The sequence below is a fragment of the Dermacentor andersoni genome, chromosome 6, assembly GCF_023375885.2.
Source record: "Dermacentor andersoni chromosome 6, qqDerAnde1_hic_scaffold, whole genome shotgun sequence".
Lineage (NCBI taxonomy): Eukaryota > Metazoa > Arthropoda > Arachnida > Ixodida > Ixodidae > Dermacentor > Dermacentor andersoni.
In genome coordinates this window covers 68,560,075-68,571,338 of record NC_092819.1, presented here as the reverse complement: position 1 = coordinate 68,571,338, position 11,264 = coordinate 68,560,075, and the positions used below count along the sequence as shown (strand labels likewise).

At 45.8% G+C, this 11,264-nt stretch overlaps 2 non-coding genes across 2 annotated transcripts; one reads left to right on the top strand and one right to left on the bottom strand.

Annotated features, from left to right (window-relative positions):
* Positions 1-10,430: 10,430 nt before the first annotated feature.
* On the bottom strand, positions 10,431-10,503 carry TRNAV-UAC (transfer RNA valine (anticodon UAC)). The gene has a single exon. It is a non-coding gene; the product is annotated as a tRNA-Val (tRNA).
* A 135-nt stretch (positions 10,504-10,638) lies between these two features.
* TRNAV-UAC (transfer RNA valine (anticodon UAC)) lies at positions 10,639-10,711 on the top strand. Its single transcript has one exon. It is a non-coding gene; the product is annotated as a tRNA-Val (tRNA).
* Positions 10,712-11,264: the final 553 nt, after the last annotated feature.

The following is an 11,264-nucleotide window of genomic DNA, read 5'->3' as shown; positions in this document are numbered from 1 at the left end:
ACGCCTTCTAGTTTCTTTATCTCGTTTCGCTTGGTCGCTGCATATAATGTGCGTAATAACAAAATCGTGGGGGCTCTCATCATGTCGAAATTGCAGTGTGGCTTAGCGAACATATCTTCCATGATCCATTGCCTAGAACTGAAGGTCTCCTCGCTAATTCCCCCAATATTCGGATAGTATTTTCACTGCCTGCTGCAAGGATGATAAGATCGTCAAATAGCATCGCTTTTATGTGATGCGTCTTCACTTCGTCTTGTGGATGACACGGGCAATAAAATTTATTACCTCTTTTTTCACCGCTTTCTTTTTTAAACTTCTGTTAGATGTATAATAAGCAGTTCTCGAAACAATGATATTAATGCGAAAGTCTCCCATTTATGTTTAGACTGTCCACATCTATGTTTTTGTCGAACAACATCTACGGTATTTCTCTGGTGAGTTTTTTTTTAATAGCAGCACAGTTGAACTACTCGCAGCTTGAAAAAAAATTATGGGGTTTTACGTGCCAAAACCACTTTCTGATTATGAGGCACGCCGTAGTGGAGGACTCCGGCAACTTCGACCAGGTAGGGTTCTTTAACGTGCACCTAAATCTAAGTACGCGGGTGTTTTCGCATTTCGCCCCCATCGAAATGCAGCCCCCATGGACGGGATTCGATCCCGTGACCTCGTGCTCAGCAGCACTCGCAGCTTCCTGTTCTAAATTATGCCGGAATAGAGAGTTGTTCGTACTATCGTATGTAGCCCCCGATATAGAAGAATTATATCAAAAGCGATAAGCGATTTCAGTGATTTCGTTATAGAGGAGTGTTACCAGTATCTACTAAACTGTACGAACCAGGCGGTTTAACCATGATTATCTGTGCTCATAGCGTAGTCGGCGACCTCGCCTAAAGCAATTACGCAACTCTTCGAATGAACCAGCATCTTCTACACACTGCCGCAACTTCACTGTGCACATTGCTATCACACGCAGCAACCATAGGACAGACAGATGATTACCTTAATCACATATTGAATGACAGGAAATGTCGTTCCCAGGTTGGAACGCCTTCTAACGTTCCCTGCTCAGTCGAAACTATAGTTGTACTCCAAATTTTATAGGTAGTAAAACTTTGTTCAGAACCAGCACTGAAGTGCTCTTGTGGTCTGAGCATGCCACATCAGCAGTTGTTGTGCCACGTGCGTAAATCACCCTTTGTTTGCTTTATATATAAGTAATTCCCATGTTTGATATCTATCGAAAGTACGCTTGTGTTCATGCTTGACGGTATGGCGCTGCCTTTCTCGGAATCCGTACGCACATTTTTTTCCATTTTTCCGGTTTCGCGTGACCTTTGTGTTGACAGTCGGCATTTGCATTGTCTTTTGCTTTTATATTTCCCCGTATTTCCCTCGCCAGCTTTTTGAACACATCGACTACAATATGACGATTTCAACATAAAGCAGATTGGTAAAAAACAGAGAAAAGAGATTCCTATGCACATTGAGAGAGGGTTAGCTCAAGTACTAATGAGGCTCAACAGACACAGAAAATCTGCTGCCTTGAGGTTGTTTTCTTTTATCTGTAACTCACCCCCTTACACGCGCAGAAAATGATCTTTGAGCAAGCTAATACACTCATATAAAGGGTGATATTTTCTAATTGTAGCCTTTCCTCCAATGGGTGTCTGGCCGAAAATTTCACTACGTTATTTTAAAGCGATGTATTTTATTCTATCGCTACCATAGTGATTAAGATGCCGAAGTGTTTTCCGAGACATTTACGAAAAATAAAGAAAATAAAGCAGGCCGACAGCGGGTTCGAGCTGCGGACTTGCAGATTGTCAGTAGAAAGGGTTACCTTCTCGGCTAATCCACCGACTCTGCAACAGAGAATAATGCAGCTCATAAAGAATGCCGTGGCGCCTGTAGCTGGTATGCTATTCTGACGTCACGCTGTTCATTTTAGCTGTTAATCGGCACCAAAGTGAAACAGTTAAGCGAAGCTAGCAGTAACATCCGAAAGGAAGGAATGAGAGAGGGCGACAGAAGCTGAGTCTTCCTACTTCAACTGTGGCGCGACAACTCAGGAATAAATGCATTCTTATCCGTAGCAGACTGTTCCGCACGTGGTCGACACTACATTAATCAGTGCAAGACTCACGGCGCATAATATGATGCTACGCGAGCAAGAACATGCGCCTCCAGAACTATGATTGACTGACGCGCGATGACTCAAGACGCTTCACCGTTAAGACATTACTGGGCTGAAACAATCTGAATGCCGCCCGTGGTAAATAAGGAAAGGCAGGATAGGAAATAACAGAAAACAAGAAGCTGTCTCTCCAATTCATCACCGGGGACGCCATATACATAAAGTAGCGGGATGACATCCGCATAACCTACTGTGACGATACCACGTCCTCGAACACTGACTTGACGCAAATCACTGGGAAATAAATACCTTTAACATTTTACTTGCTCAAGCACAAACAAAAAGGAATGAGAGCATCAAGTTGTAAAGACCCTTAACGGCTACATACATGCCTACACTGCATTGCAGTACGCTTCAAAAGCACGGTACGTTGGGCACGTTGTTATGCCATACTGGAACTATCGACAGCGCGAAACGTAACGAACTACACAGGAAAGATACACGGACAAGGGCTGCTCGGCGCTTGCTTGTGTGTCTCCCATGTTTAGTTCATGCTCTTTCGCGCTGTCGATAATTTCAGTATATTCTAGGATGCCACTTGTAGGCACACAACCACCCCTAATAGCTCTCGTCGGCCTTCATTATGAAACTTTATATCTTGCTCTTCTTTGAACGAACTTTCGACACCAAATAACTCAGAATTTCATCAGTGGACACAAACTTCTTTATGTGTTCGCTACGTTGCCCGTTTACCTTCCCCAGCTATAATGAGTGCCGCTTCCTCAAAGTCTGTTCAGATGCGTCTCCATACTATGGCGTATCACTACACCTTCTTTTTTTGACTGTTCACTTATCTAAAGCAACATTAGAGACATCGTCCAAACTTTCACGTTTATGATGGCTGCAGTGAGAGCTAAACGTTCCCATTTATGTCATGTCTAACCTGTGGTTTCCTTTGAGCATCTTCTTCTAAACTTGTTTCCGGTAGACATCTTACCTCCTCACTTATGTGATGATGTTTGTGAACCTTCGATTCACTGGTACCGCACTGTAGGTTGGTAACTGCTTTTGTTCTACTACTAGTCCCTTATTCGACTAAAAAGCTACTGCTCTACCTTCAACTTGGCACCCCGCTAACCCAGCCAATCTACTGCTCAAGTTTACTTCATCTCTTTGGATCGCGTTCCTACGTCCTGATTCTATCGAGTGTCAATATAGCCAGTGCTTCAGAATACACTGTTACATGCACAATACATGTGCAGTCTTGCGTCTACCTTTTTTTGTCCCGTTAACGTGTGCGCGTGTTCAATTTGCAAGCAAGGTAGATATATCTTGTAGCGAATCATCCATAGAGGCCCATACGTTCCAAACATGAGGGTTCATCGGCGAGGCACGGGGCTTAGCGCCATCTGTGCGAGGAGGGAGCACTTCTGGCGCAATTAAATATACTGTGACGCCACATCCGTTAAAAACAGAAGTGATGTTATTTCTTTCTCAAAGGCACTACATTTGTTTTGGTGGCATGCCATTACGGTTGTATATTCATATTTCCCGCCATTCGACTTGGGCGTACTGACCTTACAGTGCGGACAGCGATGCAGTTAAAGGCCAGCCGTACGGGTGTCGACTTCGCACCCCTGCACACAACACACTCTCTTTGGAGGCCGACGATAGCTTTGAGTGTATACAGTGCGAGTCCCATCGTCGGACAGCAAGCCCATCGCCCAGCGCTAAAGTAAACACATATCTGGCGGTCGGAACTCACCACTTTTGACTGAACAGGTTAAGAAACGATGAAGTTACCCCCGTCACCAAATACAGTTAAACGTTGACAAGCAAAACAGCGCGACGTCTGAAGGGGGCCTATTGTAACAGGTGAATTTTACGAGCGCGCCTTTCTGTACACTTGAAGAGCCGCATGGCGTTGCAGGTGATAGCGGCGTCACCGCCCCCTCTCACGATGGGCTAGGAAACAAGGTATTTATTGATAATATTAAAATAAAAGAGTTGTCTTTTCTTTACTCGTCCCGCATATATATATATTTGATTAGGAATTTTATTTTCGTTGAGTGAAGGTAACTGTCTTTCGCTTTAATAAGAAACGTTTTTTCTTTTCCCATGTTTGTTCCCTCCAAGCAAAGTGGCGCTTCAATCGCTGCTTCCATAACCGCCCTTGCTGATGTCGGTGATAATTTATTTTGAACCGCTTTACGCCCGAATCTTGGCGACCTATTTGGATCGACCTTGATATCGGCGTCAAAGCTCCATGGTGGGCGCTGAAACAAGGTATTGATAATGATAAAATGAAATAGAGCTGTCTTTCCTTTTCTCGTCATGCGCATTCAAAATTGAAAAGTAATTTTATTTTCCTTGAATCAATCTAACTGTGTCTCGTTCTAATTAAAAAACGCCTTTTTCTTTCCCAATGTTTGTTCTTTCCTGACATAGTCGCGCTTCAATCGCCGCTACCATAACCAGCCTTGCTGATGTCGGTGGCAATTTGTTCTGAACGAATTTTTGCCCGAAGCTTTACTACCTATATGGATCGACCTTACATTTACTTTCAAGCCCCATTTTAACGGATCGCGTTAAGGGCCACCTGTCGCATAAAATCCGGTATCGGCGCCTTGCGTAGGACGTCGTTTAGCGAAAAATCATCCCGAACCACAACCACTCAGGCCCTGCATGTGGCGCAGAGGTGTTAGTGAGCTAACTGAATTCCTCAAAGTAAGATGCGTCAGAAAAATCGTAAAGTACAACCTAAACACAACCTGCAAGTATGACAGCGTCGGATTGCAATGTGAATATACCAGAAAACGTAATTCTGTTACCTGGCAACTCACATTTTCCAGGGTTTCTATTATTCATAGAGCTGAGTGCCGCGCTCCATTCCTTGCAACATCATCATCCAGATGGCGCTCGCCTCCGCGCATCCGCGGCCCGCGCAAGACGCCGCGTTTCTATCAGAAAGCTCGCCCGCTCGCTTTCGTGCATAGCGCTCGCCGCCAGCGTTTCCCGGCAAACGCTGCGGTTACATAAGCTGCAGTAACCGGGAAGCGTGAGAAGCAGTCAGGGTTCTTTGAATTCTGTCGCGTTCCGCTCTTAAAGGCGAAGCTTAAGCGTCCTCCAACTTCTTAAATTTTGTGTCCAGAGTGTGATTTCCGTGCCATGGTCTCAACAGCTTTTCTATCCATAGACATAAAATTTGGTGAGGCAAATTTCTCTGTTGTATTTTGTTTTTGTTTCGTGAGAGTGCACGGGCGAAGTACGCCTGAGGACCGGTGCGGGCGACACCGGCAGCCTTGCCTGGTAGGCGATTGTCAGAGCTGTTGCCGTGGCGGCGGACATCAGGGCGGCGCTTGCCAGCCAACGCCACGCGAACCTTGAGGCCACCCAGGACGACGTGCTTGAACCGAGAGCAGAGGAAGGCGACGACGGGCAGTCCGTCGCCAGAAGCGCAGCGTCTGTATCTTTAGCGACGCCCAGGCTGCCGAATCCTGTTTCCATCGACATCGCAATCCCTTGGCCTGATGACAGAACATACAAAAAATGGGGCGGGCTGTATCAGGTATATGCAGCCGCAGTGGGGTATACGTGAAACGTCGTGTGCGTGCAGCAGACGCTGTATGTGCACTAGGGCACAGAAATGACGTAACCAAATACATAAGTTACGCTTGTTCATGCAGTGAAAAGCTTCGAAAGCAAACAGCGCTAAGCATGACACTAAACATGAAGACACAAGACGGAATCACGTACCAAATGGCTCACAAACATGCGTTCTTAGAAAGATTACACGCGCATCCTGTGTTACAGCTAGTGAATGTCTTATGGGCCGATTTTGCAATTGTGCTCGCTCCTTATTCGTAGTGGGTCCATTTGTTTTGCAGAGAGTGTTTGGGCACTAGGGTAAAGAAATGACCCCCCTGCCGGGGGCGCCCGAGAACGCCCTTGCGCCGCTCCAGCTCACCGTGTTCATAGATGCTATGGGCTTCAGCGCTTGCTTTCCCTATGGAGACGGACTGGTTCCGCCATTGTCAAAGGAGTTGGGTGTCCCTTTGTCTTGCTGCTCGAGTCTATTCACAACATTCCTGGACCCTGCGCGTCGAATGCGGGGGTGCGGTAACCGAGCAAGCGTGAAATTTTCTCGAAAATCGCACACTTGCCCTTATAACTCCTGATGAGCACAGCTTGAGTTTGATGGACTACACCTGCTATGGGTGAATGAGCTCTTTCAAACGCAGCCACTGCAACTCACATTGCCAACCGTACTGCCAAGCGTTCGCCTTTGTAAACGCCGAGAGAGAGGCTAAATTTAGCTCCGATTGCATCATGCGTGGCACGACAATGGCGTCATCTGTGCTCGCGAGGAACTCGGGATTAATTTTGACCACCAGGGGATCTGTAACGTGCCCCCAATGCGCGGGACACGCTCGTTCTTGCATTTCGATCCCATCGACATGCGGCCGCCATGACCGCGATTTGACCCCACGATCTTGTGCTTACCATCGCTCTACACCCCAGCCGCTAAGCCACCCCGATGGGATGCACAACGAGACCAAAGCAAAGCACGTGGGTAGCACGGTTCCATAGGTATAAGCAATATCACTGTAACATGCTTTGGTTACATGCGAATTTATGATGTGAACTCCTCTGACTACTTTCAAAGCGTTTCATGGAATAAAGGAGAAAAATTCGAGGTTACTCATATGTACAAGTGTCATTCAAAAAGCAAGGGCAGTTTGGGCCTAAAAAAATATATTCGTTAGTAGAAGTTTTTATTGGCCGGTTTAGTTTAGTAAAAGCCTACTTCACTTTTCTATATAATGACCGTTAACTTCTGAGCACTCTTTGTACCGCAGCGCCAGTTTATTGAGTCCCTCTGCACAGAAGTTCACCGCCTGGGAATCAAACCAGTTGACAACGGCAGTCTTGAGTTTCTCATTGTCTTCAACCTAGTGTCTCGCAATCAACTGTTTCAAGTGCAAAAAGAGGAAATAGTCACTTTATGCAAAGCCGAGACTGTAGGGTGGGTAAGCGAGAGGTTTCTAACGAAAATCTTCTCCTTGGTTCGGGCAGTGGTGTGAACCCGCGCGTTGTAATGGAGGAGGACAATTCCAGACGACAGTTTCCCGCGCAGTCAATTTTTGATCGCGCGTCTCAGTTTGGTAAGTCTAAAATTCTGAGTGTAAATATTTAAATATAAGCAAATACTATTTCAATAATCATCGTATAAACATGCCCATGTTTACCAGGCACGTACGCAGGATATTTTTTCGGGGGCGGGGCGCCCAACGCAAGGTAACTTTTCTATGAAAATGAAGGGAGGGGGGGTACTTGTACAAATGTGAATACTGGCCACCATTCGCCATGAAGACGCGTAAACCCGCAAAAGAGAATTGAAATAACGTGTATCTCACAGGTACGCCTGAGATAGACTTCTCCTTTACTTGGCAAACAAAGAACCCCATCAAATGGAAAAGATGCGTAAGAACAACCTTGCCAAGAACAAGTTAAGCGAAAGTGCAAAGTAAAGCTTTCTAGTGAACATTTTTTGAATTAGGTCTGGCAGAATTATAGAGAAACATATGTTTGCGGAACAATCACAATTCTTTTGGAACCTTCCTTTACTGCTCTACCAAGTGCCAAAACCGACTCGTGTTGTTATTTGGGAAGTTGCGTAACGATGCGCGGTCACCAGTCCCGTACAACCGCGTAGAGCGCAGGACGCTGCGGTTCTAGACGTACTGCGTCCACCGCGGAAGGTTACAAAAACACCCACATTAGCACAGAAGAGAGGTGGCTACGTCAGGCGGCTCGATTCAAAACTGTAGAAGCGTCGTTCAAAACCCACGGAATATTTCTCCACTTCCGGCGGCGCTCTCTCCACTTCCTTTCTAAATAAAAAGATGTTGATCCATAAATATTTTCACAATTTTCGCTTTTCCTCCCTGTCCGGCTGTTGCCGTTGCTCTCTCCCTTAGTGGATTGCTTAATTTCTCAACTCCTTGCGACTCTTCCCTCCAGTTGCCAATATTGCATGAAAAGTGCTGTACAATTAGAGAAAATCCAGGCGAGGTAACGGGTGACATTCATATTGATTATGTGTTTAACGGTTATTGCAGGGTCTGATGATGGACGCTGTTTCGCATTATTATATTTTCAACCTTATCTAACCCATATCGCGGGTATATGCTTCCGAGGATCTGCAAGCGTCGCGGCGAGCCGTCACTCGAGGAAATAATGAAGCAAAAGGAAAAATTAAACGCAACTGGCATTTTCTCCGGCCACAACTCGTTCCACGAGCATACAGACCACCTGACTATGAACCAAATCCCTTTCCTGCCCCCTGAATTAGTCTAAACAAAGAAGGTTGAACTAACGAAGCAACAGCGATGCGCGAATTGTTCAATAGATGGTGACATAAAAATTGTGTTGGGCATTATAAATAAAATAAAATATGATAATTGAAAGAATAAACTACGCCCTGCGATGCTGCAATAGGTGGTGACAATTGAACTCCTCTTGAGTTCACCGCGCGGGTACCAAATCGATGAGAAAACTGATGTCCACACCCCAGGAGATTCTGATAACTAACGCCATCCAAAAGGAGCGAAAAAATTGAAAAACTTTCCACTATGTGAACATGGAATGGTGAAAAAAAAAAGGCACACGCTGCTTTGACAGAAATAAGTATGCACTGGGAAGGGTGAGATTTATGCATTTCAACTGGGAGATCGATTGTTTATCGATTTTTGCCCACCTACTTAGCATGTAACTGCAAGTATAGAACCGCAGTACTTGTTTCGGCGACAAGTTTCCGGTCGTTGACCGATCTTACGAGCTCCGCTTTGGTGACTATAGGCAGACTTGTCTGGCATTTCGCACGAAAGTCATTAAAACTGCTACTACAACTTTTTGGTCGTGTTCGCGTTGCTGTCATCGTGCCGCAACAGTCCGCTATTTCAGCGTTAGTGCCTGCCCACGATTAGGCAGTTGTAACGGGTGTCCCAGTTAACTTGGACCAAGATTAAATAAGAAACGAAAGAGCTATAGAGAAATCCTACCGACTGCATAGTAGCCGTAGCCGTGTGTACTTACGGCCAGCATTTTTTTTCGATCACGATGTACTAATTAACTAATTCCTTTTAACTAGTTCTATTTTTACCTGTTGCTTGAATCATAAACGTACAAATTAAAAAGTTGTAGGGAACCTCAAATAACCTCCAATCAAGTGTTGGTTTCGTGCTCAGCTTTGCCTCGTTCGTATTTCCGAGAAGAGAAAAAAACGGCCGATGTATCCAAAATACGAAATAGAAAGGCTCTCGCGCGCCGCTGCTGAAGCGCTCCCAAGGGAATAGACACGGATACACGGTTTTACTAGCGGCGGCAGCTCAATGCAGGGCTTCACGCTATATGTGATGATCGCGGCATCATGAGAACACGCCGTGAAGCATTGATAGGCGTAGCGGAGCCGTAGGAGTGTGGAGGGGGGATTTCGAAGCCGGGAAACTGTGACGGCGCACTTGGGACTGTAATTTTGCGCACTCGTCTTGTATATAGGCGGGCCCGGAACGTATGTTCCTTTCGTTCCTTTTAGCGATATAAACAAACCTTCCGCAGGCTATGTTTATCTAATGCGTTTTGGTGGAGCTGTACGGCCAGCATGTGCTGTTGTCGATTAAATAAATAATTTTTGCTTGACGTGTCACTGTGTAGGTAATCAGGAAGATTTCAACGGCACCACGCCGCAGTGAGCTGCTATTCAAGAAAACAGTCATGCCCTTCACGAATGATCAGAAGGCTAAAATGATCCTGGTTCTGGGGGCGGCGCACGGCGACAAGAGAAAGACAGCGAAGCTATTCTGGAAGTGGCGTAGCAGCAGGATAATTAAACTCGCCTGTGCAACAGCGAACTCGTGGCATACTTGCACGCGCATACGCCCTCCCAGTTTCTTCCACGACGCATTTCCGTCAATAAATTGGAGTTCCCTTCACTACTCGCTCTTTCTTTCTTTATCGCCAGTCCTCGTCAACATTATTTCGAAAAACATATGCAGATGTCGCCAAACAAACAAACAAACAAACAGACAGACATTTGTTTTCATAGTCAGCATTACCTGAGCGACAATGTCAACAGAAATTCCTTTTGGGCTGTCAAGTTCTCTTCTCCAGGTATTCTGTCAGACGCAACATTTCGTGCTTTATTTATTTTGCACTTCCACAAATGGTGACACGAGTTCACGGAATTGTCCTTCACAACACGGGCTTAAAAAAGAAATTAAAAAAAGACATTTGGTTCCGTCCGGGATCGAACCGGAGACCTTTCGCGTGTAAAGCGAACGTCATAACCACTACACTACGGAACCGCACGACGTCTCCCTCCAGCAGTGCAGAACAAAGCGCGCGCGCGCGCAAGCAATTGTGTCAGCAGCATGGGAGGCGCGCAGAAGAAAAAAAAAAATGTCTAGAATATCTCCTTTCGCGGCGGCTTCGACATGCGCGGTTCTGTAGTGTAGTGGTTATCACGTTCGCTTTACACGCGAAAGGTCTCCGGTTCGATCCCGGACGGAACCAAACATCTTTTTTTCATTCCTTTTTTTTTCTGCGTGACATATTACAGTGGAGACTCGAGTTTAGTGAATGGGTAGCCTCGGCCAACAAGTAACGGAGCGACCTAATTCACTTTTCGGCCAGCCAGGTTATTACCTTGCGATCGAGGATATCGCAAGAAACCGACACATGAGTGTGACAGTAGTTCAAGAATCAGAAACGGATGTTTTTGGCATTCTTCGCTGCTAACGCTCACGGTTGTGTGCGCGATGCCAGTGCGGAGGCCGGAACCTCAAGGTCATCAGCCTGGTGGATGTTTAAAGAACGGTCATATGCACCTGTAACATGTGCGCCTTCATAAAAAAAAAACTTGAAGACCTAGATTTTAAAAACAGATTTGATTTTGCCAATTGAATTTTCACCAAACGTTAAGAAGAACCGGACTTTCTCACTCGCGGCCTTTGGACGGATGAGTCTAATTTCTCTAGAAACGCACAAATTATTACTGGAGTGATAGGAATTCCCACGGGCTGGAACACACACGACACCAATACCAGTGGTCGTTTAACTTGTGCTG